General features: G+C 36.8%; 2 pseudogenes; both read left to right on the forward strand.

The window, feature by feature from the left end:
- The window catches only part of LOC127484811 (phosphatidylinositol N-acetylglucosaminyltransferase subunit C-like), a 155,261-nt pseudogene extending 142,989 nt beyond the window's left edge, over positions 1 to 12,272 (forward strand).
- On the forward strand, positions 6,655 to 6,770 carry LOC127485085 (U2 spliceosomal RNA; annotated as a pseudogene).
- Positions 12,273 to 12,784: the final 512 nt, after the last annotated feature.

The following is a 12,784-nucleotide window of genomic DNA, read 5'->3' on the forward strand; positions in this document are numbered from 1 at the left end:
AGAGTTCGGCAAAGTAGCAGGATATAAAATGAATGCACAAAAATCAACAGCCTTTGTATACACAGGCAATGCCACTGCTGAGAAAGAACTTCTAAGATCCATCCCATTCACAATAGCTACAAAAACAATCAAATACCTTGGAATAAACTTGACCAAGGACGTTAAGGATCTCTACGATGAAAATTACAAAACCTCAAAGAAAGAAATAGAAGAGGATACCAAAAAATGAAAAATCTTCCATGCTCATGGATTAGAAGAATCAGTATCATCAAAATGTCCATTCTCCCAAAAGCAATTTATAGATTCAATGAGATACCAATCAAAATACCGAAGACATTCTTCTCAGATCTGGTAAAAAATTCATATGGAAGCACAGGAAACTTCGAATAGTAAAGCAATCTTGTACAACAAAATCAAAGCCGGAGGCATCACAATACCAGATTTCAGGACATACTACAGGGCAGTTGTTATTAAAACAGCATGGTGCTGGTACAGAAACAAATGGACAGACCAATGGAACAGAATAGAAACACCAGAAATCAATCCAAATATCTACAGCCAACTTATATATTTGATCAAGGATCTAGAGCAAGGACAGTCTATTCAACAAATGGTGCTGGGAAAACTGGATTTCCACGTGCAAAAGCATGAAGCAAGACCCCTACCTTACACCTTACACAAAAATCCAATCAAAATGGATCAAAGACCTTAATCTACTACCCAACACCATCAAATTATTAGGGAACATAGGAAAATCCATGCAAGATATAGGCACAGGCAAAGATTTCTTGGAAAAGACCCTGGAAGCACAGGCAGTCAAAGCCAGAATTAACAATTGGGATTACATCAAATTAGGAACTTTCTGTACTGCAAAAGAAACAGTCAGGAAAGTGAAGAGGGAAACGAGAGAATGGGAAAAAATATTTGCAAATTATGCAACTGATAAAGGATTAATAACCAGAATCTTCAAAGAGATAATGAAATTCCACAACAACAAAACAAACAACCCACTTAAGAGATGGCCAACGATCTAAATAGACATTTGTAAAAAGAGGAAATCCAAATGGCCAATAGACACATGAAAAAATGTTCAAGATCACTAGCCATCAGGGAAATGCAAATCAAAACCACAATGAGGTTTCACCTCACCCCGGTTAGAATGGCTCACATACAGATGCTTGCGAGGATGTGGGGAAAAAGGGACACTAACCCACTGTTGGTGGGAATGCAAACTGGTCAAGCCACTATGGGAGTCAGTTTGGAGATTCCTCAGAAACGTGAGTATAGCTCTACAACAAGACCCAGCCATCCCACTCCTTCGAATTTACCCAAAGGAAATTAAATTGGCAAATAAAATAGCTGTCTGCACCTCAATGTTTATTGCAGCTCAATTCACAATAACTAAGACCTGGAATCAACCTAAATGCCCATCAACAGTAGATTGGATGAAGAAATTATGGGATATGTACTCTACAGAATACTATACAGCCGTTAAAAAATGAAATCCTGTCATTTGCAACAAAATGGAGGAATCTGGATAACATCATGCTGAGTGAAATAAGCCAGTCCCAAATCAACAAATATCATATGTTCTCCCTGATTGACAATTAACTGAGCTCCAAAAAGGAACCCTGTTGAAGTGAAATGGACACTATGAGAAACAATGACTTGATCAGTCCTTGTCCTGACTGTTGAGGAACAACTTAATACTTTATCCCTTTTAGTATTTCTTTTGTTCTACTTAATACCATTGGTTGAACTCTTTAAGTAACGTACAATTATTCTTAGCCTTTAAAATTTAACTGAAAATTGATCCCTGTTAAATACAAAAATGGGAATAAGAGAGGGAGGAGATGTACAGTTTGGTACATGCTCACTCGGACTTACCCTAATGGTAGAGCTAGAAACGTGCCAGGGGATTCCAAATCAATCCCATCAAGGTGGCATGTACCAATGCCATCTTACTAGTCAAAGTGATCAGTTTCAATTCATAATTGACCATAATGATGGGATTAATGTCAAAGGGATCACATAAACAAGACTAGTTTCTGCTAATACTAACTGATAGAATTAAAAAGGAGAGAACAATCCAACATGGGAAGCAGAATACACAGCAGACTCATAGAACGGCAGATGCCTTAAACAGCACTCTCTTCTCAGAATCAGCCCTTAAAGCATTCGGATCTGGCTAAAAAGCCCATTAGAGTTTCTCAGGCATGGAAAGCCAAGACACTGTGGCAAAAAAATGATCTAAATGAAAGATCTCCATAAGAGAGATCCCAGCAGAAAGAACGGGCCATCAAAGAAGGAGGTACCTTTCTCTGAAGGGAGCAGAGAATTTTCACTTCAATTATGGCCTTGTCTAAATAAGGTTGGAGTTTGTGAACTCAAGAGGCTTCCATAGCCTTGGAAGCTCATGACAAGTGGCCCGGGTGATTACTGACATCATAAATAAGTGTGTCAATTGTTAAATCAACAACGGGAGTCACTGTAAACTTGGTTCCCATGTAGGATCTCTGTACTTAATGTGTTGTACTATGAGAATTAATGGTAAAACTACTACTCAAACAGTACTTTACACTTTGTGTATCTGTGTGGGTGCAAACTGTTGAAATCTTTACTTAGTATATACCAAGTTGATCTTCTGTATATAAAGATAATTGAATATGAATCTTGATGAAGAATGGGATGGGAGAGGGAGTGGGAGATGGGATGGTTGTGGGTGGGAGGGAGGTTATGGGGGGAAAAGCCACTATAACCCAAAAGTTGTACTTTGGAAATTTATATTTATTAAATAAAAGTTTTTAAAAAAACAAAATGTGGATAATTATTTAAGCATGGTTATAATTGCATGGCAACTCATTAAACCAATCTATATGATTTTTGTAAGCATGAACACATCCATAAAAGTGTGCAAAAAATTTAAAAAATAATAAAAACACAACAGATTGATACAATCCAAAAAACAAAAAACCTGATATCGGAAAAATAATGTCAACCTCTTAGCTTAAAGCATTCTGGAGGGTAAAGAGCATCTTTACATAACAATCGCTAGGAGCATTATGCTTGTATAATGTAAAATTCTGGCCTCAATTACATCAAATAGCCTCAAACTACAAAAAAAGGATAATATATATATGCTATCTTTGTTAAGTCTATAGCCATTCTAAAAAAATTTAACATCTCTCTCTAATGCTGAGTGATTGAGCACACCAATAATTGATGAAAGTCTAAATATTTGAGCAGTTCAAACATGTTAATCTAGTGGATATGTATAAAAAGGTACACCAAATGATTTAAAAATACCTATTATTTACAAGCGCAATTAATTGTTTCTAAAGTCTGACTATATAAAGTACTTTAGAAAATAGTCTTGAATAAATGCAAAAATAAATATTGTTTACCACATTTTTTGATCATAGTATATTAAAATTTAGAATCAAATGGAAATATGACTGACATCTCATATGGTTGGAAATTTAAAAATACATATTTCAAGTGATTAATAGATCACAAACAGAAAGGAAGTAAACACAAGATTAGGAGCAAATAACAATGAAAAAACTATAATTAGCTTCTAAAATGCAGCTGAAACACTACTTAGCTGAAGGACTTTATTACTGCTCTGTTGTTCTCATTGCTTTTCCTGAATCATGCATGAGGTAGGTTTTTACTCTCTAACTTTATGTGAATATTCATTTTATTGGTTCCATCATTCCTGTATACTCCAATGTAATTTACCTCTACTGTCTGCAAGCTTTTCATTTACATGATGTTTCAAAAAACCCACAGGCCCAGATAAACATGAATGTCATAAATTTTAATTTAGTCAACCATTCTTCATGTTATGGGCGGATTGGTATTTCTTCCAAATTCATATGTTGCAGTTTTATCCTTCAGTATCTCAGAATGGGATTATATTTAGAGATAAGGTTCTTTATTCAAAATGAGCTATTAGAGTGGAGTTTTAATCCAGTACAACTGAGGTTCTTATTAAAAATGGGATACCAGGAGTGTATGTGTACAGATAGATGACCATGTGAAGTGGCAGCAAGAGATCAGCCATCTGCAAACCAAGGAGTAAGTCTTCACAGGAAACCAACTTTACCTGTACATTGGTCTTGTACTTATAGCCTCCAGGACTGTGAGAAAAAAAATTCATTGTTTAAATTGCTCAGCATCTGGTACTTTGCTATGGCAGCTATAAAAACTATAAATTCCCTTTGAACTCACCTTTTCTTCATGAAATGGTGAGAAATATTTTTATTTATAATAAAGGACAGCTTTCCCAAATTAGAAAAATAGTCACTTATTGAATTACTTGAGGATCACTCTATAATTCTTGGTAATACTTTTTTTATTATTGGTTAAACAAAAGGAAATTTTAATGTCACAACTGGTTCAAGCATACTTTAATGAGAGGTAGAATTTCAGGTATTTTTGATTATTTTCTTTTTTTGAGAAAAAATGAACATTTGTGTATGATTAATCTAGTCTGATCCTTTAGTAATTTGGAACTTGGAAAAACAAAATTCATTAAGGCTCCTAGCCACCCACCCAGAAGTATTTATTTGTAGAATGTTATAAATATTTAACTGAAAGTAATTCTGAGAGTTTTAAGAATGTATTTAAGTAATTTGTTTCTTTTTGAAATTTTTAGTTTTTGACAGATTCAATGTGATTAGTAATTGCAGTTCTAAGAACATGATATTCCTTCTTCCCACCCTCCCTCCTTTCCTTTACCTTTCTGTCTTTTCTTTAGTTTTTGATATAACACTGGTTTGACAAAGATATAAAACAAAGTTTCACAAAGCTGTATTTGCAGCAATACTGATACACGGAGGTTTTCGTTGTTTCTTTTTAATTTTAGCTCCCACGTATAAGGGAGAACATGCGGTATTTGTCTTTCTGTGTCTGGCTTATTGCACTCAACAAGATTTCTTCCAGTCGCGTCCATAAAAAAATTAGAGGAAATTAACTTTGTGGCTGCTAAAAATAAGCTATCCAAAAAGTGTAAAAGAACATCTAGGAGCCGGCGCCGCGGCTCACTAGGCTAATCCTCCGCCTAGCGGCGCCGGCACACCGGGTTCTAGTCCCGGTCGGGGTGCCGGATTCTGTCCCGGTTGCCCCTCTTCCAGGCCAGCTCTCTGCTGTGGCCAGGGAGTGCAGTGGAGGATGGCCCAGGTGCTTGGGCCCTGCACCCCATGGGAGACCAGGAAAAGCACCTGGCTCCTGGCTCCTGCCATTGGATCAGCGCGGTGCGCCGGCCGCAGCGTGCTGGCCGCGGCGGCCATTGGAGGGTGAACCAATGGCAAAGGAAGACCTTTCTCTCTGTCTCTCTCTCTCACTGTCCACTGTGCCTGTCAAAAAATAAATAAATAAATAAATAAATAAAGAACATCTAGGAATTAAGATATCCACAGAAGTTTTGAAAGCTCAGATGTATTTTAGAAAGCCACATGCATGTATTTATTTGTGGATATACCCAAAAATACCTAAAAAAATTTAGTAGATGGATTTAGCTGTAGATTCGATCAGACAGTGTAAAGATGCATCATCCTTGGGTTCTTCTTTAAAGACAGTTAAATTTCTAAAAGGAAAGAAGGGGGAGGAAGGAAGGGAAGAGGGGAAGGAGGAAAAAAACCAAATCACCTTTGAGAAGCAACAACATAGAACAGACCTTGTATAGATTTGAGGAACAGTTCTCTTGTTTTTTTTTTTTTTTTTAACTCCATTCGTTCTTTTTTCTTTTTCTTTATTTTTCTTTCTTATATAGAACAGGAAAGGGAGCAGGAAGGGGGAAGAATGCGTGGGAATGCAGGTAATGGTGGGAAGATGAGATACATACAAATGAATAAAAAAGATATAGGAAGTCAAAGAATATGGATAAAAATAAAATTTTCATAGATAATACAGAAAAAATAGTCAAGTTATAATAAAGGTCAATTGAGAGTATTCCATTTATGAGAAATAGAATAAAAAAGAATGATGAGAGATGAACAGAGACCCAGAAACCTCTGGGGCACCATTACAGACAACATGAGTATAATGCAGTATCCTGAAACAGATAAGAGAGAAAAATGGGCAGAAAGAGTACATGCATTAATAATGACTAAAATTGGGGCCGGCATTGAAGCACAGCAGGTTAAACATATGCTTGTGATGCCAGCATCCCTTATGAGTTCTGATTTGAGTCCTGGCTGCTCCACTTCCAATCCAGCTGCTTACTAACAAACCTAGAAAAGCAGCAGAAGGTGGCCCAAGTACTTGGGCCTCCTGATACCCATGTGAGAGACTTGGATAAGTTCCAGCTCCTGGCTTCAGCCTGACTCAGCCCTGGCTGTAGTGTCCATTTGATAAGTAAATCAGAGGATGGGAGATCTTTCTTTCTCTCCCTCTTTCCCTATAAATATGACTTTCAAACAAATAAATAAATGTCAAAAAATGACTATAAATTTTTTTCAAATTTTATGAAAAACATTAATAAATTTGTCCAATAAACTCAACTTGAAGTGAGATAATCAAAAAAATCTACAGATTGACACATTGTAGTCAAATGGTCAAATACCAAAGACAGAAATTTGTGAAAGCAGCAAGAGAGCAGCAACTCATCATGTACTACAGTTCTAAAATAAGATTAGCAGATATTTCCAGATTGCTTCTCGCCTTTTTGGCTAAGGCCAAGTATAGTACCTGTTCTTACCAGTTTAACATCAAATGTTTCCAGAAACCATGGAGGTATATTTTATAATTGTAAAAGATCAGACTATGAAGAATATCAAATAAATATATATGGCCTAAATGCAGAACCCCATAATGCATGAAATAAAAACTGAAAAATTTGAATGTAGAAATAGGCAATTCAACATAATGGTTGGCGATTTTGATATCCTACTTCTAATGAAGAGTGGAACAACTGGATAGAATAGAAATAAAAGGGAAAAAATGTTTCAGTAAGACAACAAAGCAAAAGGCCTAACCAAAAATTATAGACCCATCTTCAACTAACAGCAGTAAAATGCACATTTTTCTCAAGGGCACATGGAATATTCTTGGAGTTATACCATATACTAGGCCATAGAACAATTCTCAATAAACTTAATAGAGGTGAAGTCACACAAAGCATTTCCTCTTACCAAAATGGTATGAAATTAGAGGTTAAAAAGAAAAGGAAATTTGATAAATCCACAAATATGTGGAAGCTAAATAATGTACCCCCAAACAATAATGGATAAATTAAAATCACAAAGTAAAAAAATGAAGTAAGTTAGAGAACATTTTGAGTTAATTGAAAACAATATACAACATAAAATGGATTGCCTATAACTACAGTAATGTTTAGAGGAAAATTTATAACAGAAAATAGCTGTATTATCAAAGAGGAAAGATTTCCAATCAATAACCTAACGTCCCAACTTAAGACAACAGAGGATGTAGAACTAAACACAAAGGAAGTAGAAGGAAGGAGACAATGAATATTTCAGTGGGAATAAATGTGATAAACAAGAGGGAAAAAAAATAATGACAAAAAACACGGCTCATTGAAAAGATTGATTAGTTGAGAAACACGTAGGATTCGCCAGGATAAAAGAGAAGGGTCATATGCCTAGACTCAGAAATGAAAGTATGGATGTTACTAATGATCTCATAAAATTAAAAAGGATTATCAGGAAGCACTATCACCAATTTCATACAGGCAAATTATACAACTTAGATGAGATGGACAAATTCTAGAAATGAAAGCTAATGAAACTGAATCAAAATGATTCTAAACAGAGTTATATGAAGAGATTAATAACCAAAAGAAAGCCCAAAACCTCATGGCTTCGGCTAGTTAAATTTTGCTTAATGATAGATTGATTTTTTTTTTTTAGATAGAGAGGGAGGGAGGGAAGTTGGAGGGAGGGAGAGAGAAAGGTAGATCTTCCTTCCACACATTCATTCCACAAATGGCTGCAACAGCCAGGACTGAGCCAGGCTGAAGCCAGGAGGCAGGAACTCCATCCATGTTTCCCATGTGGGTGGCAAGGGACAAAGGACTTGAGCCATCATCTGCTACCTTCCCAAGCCCATTATCAGAAAACTGGATTAGAAGCAGAGCAGCCAGTACTAGAACCAGCACTATGATATGAGATGCTGGCATCACAAGTGCTTGGTTGGTCTGCAACACTACAATGCAGCCCCTCCACTAGCTAATTATACCAATCATTTAAAGAATCAATACTAGTTCTTTACAAACTATTACAGAAAAATGGATGAAGAGGAAATATTTGCCAACTCCTGCTATGAGGCCAGTATTACCTTGATATCAAAACCAGATGATATCACAAGGGGAAAAAATCCTACAAACCTGTTTCTAAACAAGTCATAACATTCATCAAAAACATGGTAGTGAATTGAATCTACCAGCATATTAAAAGGAACACACATGATGAGCAAATGGGATTTATCTCAAGAATGCAAGGTTTGTACAACATATGAAAAATAATCCTTGTATACAACATATAGATAGGGAAAAGTACAAAAATATATTCTTAATAGATGAAAAAAAGTACAAAGCCTTTGACAGGACCCAAGAATTTTTATGATAAAAGCAATCAATAAATTAGAAGAGAAAGGAGCTCCTTGAAACCAAAAAGGGCATCTATGAAAAGTATGTTTAATATCACACATTTTTCCCAAAGATAATGCTTATCCTTACAATTAGGAACAAAACAAGGATGTCATTTACTATTGTACTGGAGGCTTGATCAAGTACAATTATGTAAGAAAAATAAATAAAAGACATTTATTGAAAAGAAAGAATTAAAACTTCTCTAATGCAAATGACACCACCTTGTATGTAAAAAAATTCTGCTCATTCTTGTCACCCATCAACTTCCTAACATCTCCCAGAAAGTTCAGTTAATTTTGACTATTACCTACCCAAACACTCTTCTCATAGTCATCATGGACACAATCACCAAATTTTATAAATTTAGGTCCTATAAAACCTTAATTTGTTGTTTCATTGATTGTTTTCCTCTTCAACAGTGTTATTCAAAATAATAGACTTAACTGTATGAGAACATCAAGCCCTCTTTAACCATTGTTTTACATCCTAGAATCTCACATAATGGGGTCAGACATAATTTTTGCTTAAACCTTTGATCCTTTCTTAAGTTCAAGGAAATACAGTAGTACACAGATAATTCAACAGCATGCAAATGTACAACTATCTCAAAATGAAGTTGACTTGCAGATAATCAGAAATCAGCAACCACCCTTCCCCATCTGAACCAGTACATCTTAGAAACACAGCATTACTGACCTCTATTAAGCCCACACCTACTGGCTCCACAAAACTGTGTATCTTGGAATTTCATGTCTGCATGGTCTTTATTCCCTTGAAGACTAAAATGTGCTTAAACTCTATATTAGTTTGCTAGGGCTGTTATAGCAAAATACCAAGAACTCAGTGGCTTAAAACAACAGAAGATAATCCTCACTATTCTGGAGGCTAGAAGTGTGAAATCAAAGTGTTCACAGGGCCATGGTCTTGCTAATTTCTTCATGGAATTCTTCCTTGCTTCCTTTCAGCTTCTGATGGTTGCCAGTAATCTTTAAAATTCCTTGGTCTTTGGCTATATCCAACCCAGTCTTTGCCTCTGTCATCACATAGTGTTTCCCTGTATGCCTCTGTCTGCATCACTTGTCTTGTAAAGACATCAATCATATGGGATTAGCATCCACCCTAATGGCCTCTACCTGCAAAGGCTTATTTTCAAATAAATTCAATCCAGAGGTATTGGGGATTAGAACTTTATCATATCTTTTTGTGGGACACAGTTTGACTCAAAAAACAGTCCAAACTAGGAACTAAAAAAATTGGTTTATTTTGAAAAGTGGTTAATTTTTTCAATTACTTTGATAAGCATCACTATAGATATTCTCTCTAACCTGCATTGCCCAGTAGTACACAGAACTGGAGATGATGAGACATTTTAGGTGAAATAAACTCTAATTAACTTTGTCACTGATTAATTTTGTCAGTGTTTTTCAGGAAATGGGGAAAGGATTAAAGATTAATGAAGATTGTTACAGGTGGCAGCAGACTAAGTTCCAGATGCTCACAGATCTTTTCACCTCTCAGTGGGATACACTTTGCTTAGAGTAAAAATACAGAGGAAAAAAACCCAAGAAGGCATGCAATACACTGACTTCTTAAAACTGCTCTCTTAGCTGTTATTCATGTATTAGTAGAAATAGTAAAAGAAATATGGTCATATTTAAGGCACTGGAAGGTCAAAAGATAATAAAATATAGTTAATCAGTTAGTAAACAAAATAAGATCTGCCTGTAATGCACGAGTCAATATTTTCATTAAGTATAACTATTTTATGATCTCAGAAATAAAATACATTGTCATTTACATCATAATATAGGAAAAATTCCGTATTTCTAATTTTATACATAAAAAGTAAAGCAGTTCCTTTAAAATTTGGCAAAATTTATCCCCTGAAGATTACTTAGAAATGAAAAGCTATAATGCAAATCTAGACTGCATCAAGACTCAGAATCCCAGACTTAATAATGTATCTCTAGATATTCAGACTGTTGTCTTTACTAACAGTAAATGAAACATTTATTCTACCATTTGTTCCACCACAGTGAGAAAATAGAATTGTAAGACATGAACTTTATACAAGCCATTACTATTTGCCAATACATTTAGAATAATTATTAACACATAGTAGGTACTAAGTAAGAGTCTCCCTAATAAACTAAACAGATTACAAGGTACTAGAAACAATGAATATTAGCTCCATGTTAAGATTCATATAGGTGCAGCCCTAGCATATTGTGGGCAGGTGGTTCTGCTGTGGGCAGCAGTTTCTGGGCCTCCTCCTCTTCTGTCATCCTTGCTGACCCAAGACTGGGTGAGAGGCAGCAGTAGGTGGGGGAGGCCCTAAGGGAGAGTAGAGCACCCTGGGGACATCCAGCCCTACCCTACCCTAGCCGACCTTGGTCCAGTCTCTGACCCTGCTGGCATGGTTGTACTTTTCCGTGCTGCGGACTCTTTTGCCCAGGTAGCAGCCATGATATGCTTGGGCTGGGGGCTGAGCTGTGGGGTGGGGGTGGGGTGGCTCTCAGGGTGTTGGGCTTGCGAAGCAAAACCTATAGTGGTCTTCATGGAAGAAATAAGGAATTTGGCTGTGTTTATCCTGCCTCAGAGAAGAAATTCAGCTTTGTAGACTTACCCTGGGTTGCTGCCTTTGAAAACAAGGAAACGTCAGTAGACTATCAACCACAGCACAGCATGGAATTTCCAGAGAGGTCTTACTTCAAAACTTCCTAAAGAACAGGAACACATGGACTTCTGCAAAGGAGATTGAACTGGCCTGAGTGAAGGAGAGGATAATATGTGCCCAATCTGTAACTAACACCGAGGAGTTCAGGTGGCAGAAGGCCTTATATGAGTGGCAGCCTTTCCCTGATAACTAGGTGGACTGGAGGTTCCTGGAGGAGCTCTGGGAAAATATCTATGCCCAGAAATACCAATATTGGCTGTCATATCTGAGTCCAGTGTTGTGGTACAGCAGCTCTGCGGTGTCTGTGTTTTTGTGGTTATTTGGTGGTATATGGATGAGGGTCTTCTGGCACCTCACTGGCTTTTTGGGACTGGCTTGGCTTCTTCATTGATTGGGTACATTTTGTTCAATCTCATTGATGGAGGTGAAGGGTAGAAGAGCGGTGGACCCAGTGCTCTGATTTTCATTGCTTTCAATTCTGGTTTTTCACCAGTGATAAAGACCCTTACAGAATCTGTCAGCATTGACACCATCTATGCCATGTCAGTCTTCATGCTGTTAGGCTACCTCGCCTTCTTTGAGTATGGTGCCAATGCTGCCATTTTGAACAGCACACTGCCTTGAAAATGGCCATCTTTTCTACTGTCTGCCCAGCCTCATGCCTTCCCCCTGGTCCCTGCGTGCCTTCATCATGGTGACATTTGCCATCCAGATTTTTGCCCTGTGGTCCATGTTGCAGAAGAAACTGAAGGTATGTACTCCTTGCAGTTATGTCGGGGTCACATTGCTTTTTGCAGTTTCAGCCTTGGGAGGCTGCTGTCCATTAGTGTTGTAGAAGCCATACTCTTTGCCCTTTTGCTGGTTTCCATCTCATGTCTCTGCCCTTTCTACCTCATTTGCCTGCAGCTTTTAAAGGGAAACATTTATGGGCCTTGGGATGAAGCTGAAATCAAAGAAGACTTGTTCAGGTTCCTCAGCTAACTTAGGGAGCACTGTCATATTGTTAAAGCAAGCTAACAGACTAGCCTTCTTACAAATACAAAATTTGAAGGAAAAATTCAATTCTGGAAACAGCAGACTGATGTGGGTAAGAGAACAGAGATCAAAAGAAAAAAGCAAAGGCATGGGTGGTGAGTGTACATGTCCTTTGTGTTCTTTTGTGGATGAAAAAGCTTCCTGCATCCCTCTTGAATTATTGCCTCTCATTTACTATTCACTGTAACAAATGAAGTGATGTTTTTATTAAACAAAACACATCCCAAAAAAGATTCATATAGTCCCATTATTAACTAAATTTCTTACAACTTTTTCTTTTAATTAAAATTTGTTCATGAATACTAAGAAACTTTAAAGTCCTGTAAAATATTTTCCTAAGAGATTTAATGAGCTGATAAATGGCATTTTTAGTTATGGAAAGCTTTTTTTTTCCCCCTTATGGGTCATTTTTTTTTCCCTACTGAGTATTATTTGGGATTTGATTTTCCAATAAATTA

The sequence above is a fragment of the Oryctolagus cuniculus genome, chromosome X, assembly GCF_051225735.1.
Source record: "Oryctolagus cuniculus isolate XC-2025 breed Fujian yellow rabbit chromosome X, ASM5122573v1, whole genome shotgun sequence".
In the NCBI taxonomy this organism is placed as follows: Eukaryota; Metazoa; Chordata; class Mammalia; order Lagomorpha; family Leporidae; genus Oryctolagus; species Oryctolagus cuniculus.